This window comes from Carya illinoinensis, chromosome 5 (assembly GCF_018687715.1).
Source record: "Carya illinoinensis cultivar Pawnee chromosome 5, C.illinoinensisPawnee_v1, whole genome shotgun sequence".
In the NCBI taxonomy this organism is placed as follows: domain Eukaryota; kingdom Viridiplantae; phylum Streptophyta; class Magnoliopsida; order Fagales; family Juglandaceae; genus Carya; species Carya illinoinensis.
In genome coordinates this window covers 23295750-23299283 of record NC_056756.1, presented here as the reverse complement: position 1 = coordinate 23299283, position 3534 = coordinate 23295750, and the positions used below count along the sequence as shown (strand labels likewise).

Genomic DNA, 3534 nt, shown 5'->3' with positions numbered 1-3534 from the left:
TTTGAAGTCCTTCAATTTTGTTTGGTCAAAATCTATTAAGAGTATTGATATTGGTATTCATTGATGAATATTTACATTAGTAGGTGAGAAGAGCTCTTATAATTATGCACCAAAGAGATGAAGTTGATTATAAGCGAGAAAGGCGTGTTAAGAGAACTGATGTAAGGTGGTGTATTTTTATCTGCGGTAAAATTGGTTTCAGTTGCCGAGTTCCATAAGCATCCTAGAAAATTAGAAATAACCAATTGTTATAGTCCATTTGTTCAAAGTTTACTGCCTTAATACTGAAGTGGATAGCAACAAGTAAGCTGAAACGCAGACTACCTTAATAAAAACAACAAATTGTAAACTATACTCATACCAACAGTATTTGCTTCCATCAAGATATAAGCATCGCTCAGGAAAATAAAGATACATGTACAGAAATTAACTTCCATGATGTCTCTAATCCTCATCTCACTGTCAAAAATAATTGAGAGTAACGAAATACAATAATCAACCCTGGGGACGGCTACTATGAAAAACTACAATGATTAGCATGATCCTTTTAAAGATCGTACACACTAAAATAAATATAGTAAAATACTGCAATGTGCTTTGATCCTTCTCCGGATCTTCCACACATAAGATAAAAAAAAAAAAAAACAGTTGCTAATAAGCTTTGCAGCACCTGCGGTAAAACCGTTAAGCCTCTCAAACAGAATGACAGAATCATAAACATGCTGATGTTGATGCTTTAGCAAAAGCACAAACACGTGGAAGTGGAAAGCTAACCAGAAACAGAGCTTATGAATCAACCGAACCAGAAACAAATCTTTCATGTACTTTTCTTGCACTGCAGCAACTGTGAACTTCTCTGTCAAGCAAAACTCATGGTATTCCATTCCAAAGAAATAAAGATCATGGACATTCCATAATGTAATTTGAATTACCTGTGAGGGAGGAGCAGTCCGTCCAATGCCAAAATAATCTGCATAAATGTAACTCTCATTCAAGCAAGCAGATGAATAGAAAATGCAACTGCAAAAAGACTAAGAAATAGGAACAGAATATTCAAGCTAAACAAACAAACATCACAGAAAAATTTACCACAAAACAAAAAAAGTGGATTATGGAGTTGATATATTGGCCACAGCCACTAGGGATGTTGTTGCTCTGGTAATTAATAACCATCCCTCTTATAGAAAACATTAATATTTCATTTTTATTCCAAATTCAAAGAAGTCAGGGTTCCCCTTTCGAACTCTCCTCTCTTCTATACAGCTCCATTCCTTCATAGTCATTCATAGTTGGACTTAAAAATCTTGTCTATCAAAACATATAAAAACAAAACAACAAACTTCAACCAAATGCGCTCTAAAAAAAAATAGAATAGTTGAAGTTATAATAGCATGGGATTCGCTTCTGTTTACAAGATTTTCCAAAGTCAGCAACTACTTGCATGAGTCTGAACCTACTCTTGTGTACTGAAAAACACTAACATTAGAAAATTATTTACTTTTTCAAATCCTTATAGTTGCCAAACTTATTCAATCTTACTACCTAAAGAGAAATGACTTACTGTAGGATCATCCGAAACGCTACGAAGTTAAATAAGACTAGGGAAATTATTCGACCAACTGAAAAGCTAGTTGCTTTTCTTGAAACAGAAAAAACCATATTTTTTATATTTACGCACATTTACCTCTCCATAGCGATGATATAGCTTTCTCTCGATTTTGCTTTGTTTTTTTCTATAATCTCATAAGCGCTACTCATTAGTTGAGGTCAATGAATGCCGCATACAAAAAACAAATAAAGGACAATATCAAAACTAAAAAGATGTTTTAAAACCACCGATTTCATCATAATCAATTTATACATCAAAACTTGAGGGAAAAAAAAAAAAAAGAGAAATGTACCTCTCGGAATAGAGGTTGGACAAATGAGAGCTAGAAGTCAGCGCCGGAAATGGATTTCTTGCCGCTTGGAGTAGATGCCGGTCTAAATCTGACAGAGGAGTTGGAGGAAATGAAGGTAGGCTTATCGTGGGGTTTGGAGACTTTTCACTTCTGAGAATTTGAAGAGAAAATAAGGAGGGGGGATGTTGGGCGGGAGACTTTAAAAAAATAAAATACACGTGACATGCCACCTCAAGTGGTAAGACAAAGCGGGAAGCTACGGCAATTGTAGCAATACCCTAAAAAGATACATACAGAAATGTGCTTTTTTTTCATGGAATTCGGTAACAAGATACGAGGTTCGTGGGAAATTAGCAAGAGCGAATGAAGATTAGCTTAAAAAAAAAAAAAAAGAATGAAGAGACAGCGTTAGATAGAGACAGACGAAGCTAGGTTGGAACCTAAGCTATGTATTGGAACAAAAAGACAGGTCAGGTCAAGAAAGCACGGACGCCAAAATTTGCACGCGGAGCATTGCCCGGACGGGACCACAACTCACCCCCACCCCCCCCACCGTCGTCTTCATTCCTTTTATTAACTCGTAGCATCCTACCTCCAATTTTTTCGTAGATTATCCAAAACTTTCTTAGATTATAAAATTAAAAATAATACCCAATTTAATATTTATTTTTAAAAATTGATAGGATATTTGTTTTCTTGATAGGCGATTTTTTTAGCATGTTAAAAATTAGATTGATTTTTATGAAATTATGTGATTAATCTCGTGACAAGTGAATGGCCTTAGTAAATAATACGCATAGGTACAAAAGTTTGATACACATATTAGATGAAAAAATTCTATATACTGATTATATCATCAGCTCGTTCTTATCTTATTACGATGAAATAATATTATCTATTAATTTTTGAGTTTTTGTTTTTTTTAAAAAAGGTGATTTGATCGTTGATGAACAGTGATAACTTTATGATTGTAGAACATATCATTATTCATAACCAATATTGATGGATGAGTTTGTGATTGGGATAGAAAATAATAATTTTGATGTGATTATTTTCATTACTCTTAGATTGTCTCATATAAATATATATATATATATATTTTATAAATAGAAGTTAAAAAATCAACTTCATCTCATCGTTAAGAATGAGACTATAATTTAATATATATTATGTAACATTTGTTTTTTTTAATAACAATGGGCAAATAGTTTACTAAAAGAAGGGATGATATATAGAATTGGTAATAATTGTACACTCTCTATATAAAAAGATAAGTGGTTTCCTATGTTGGATTATTTTAAATATTGGATTATTTCAAATATTTATTTCAATTTGACTTTTTATATTGGGAAGACAAATAAATTTTTAGTGATTTTATAAATGAATGTGTTTCACAATTATAAAATAGAATATAAGGGTAGACATATAATAATAGTGTCACCTATTATGAAACACTGACCGCATGCACACGACGCATTGATGCTTTAGACGTACTCCACACGTACGCATCGTCACAAGTGACAGAATTATTTTGTTTTAAATGAAGTGATGTGTTTCTTCAAATTTTTGACATTTATTTTCACACATTTTCTTATAGAAACCATTTTATTTTAAATTGAAATGAAATATTTCA

The 3534-nt window shown here is 32.4% G+C and overlaps 1 long non-coding RNA gene across 1 annotated transcript; it reads right to left on the bottom strand.

Moving 5' to 3' along the window:
- Window positions 1-329: 329 nt before the first annotated feature.
- On the bottom strand, window positions 330-2436 carry LOC122311226. The gene is made up of 2 exons (XR_006242744.1): window positions 1902-2436; window positions 330-970 (listed from the first exon to the last, which is right to left on the bottom strand). It is a non-coding gene; the product is annotated as an uncharacterized LOC122311226 (long non-coding RNA).
- Window positions 2437-3534: the final 1098 nt, after the last annotated feature.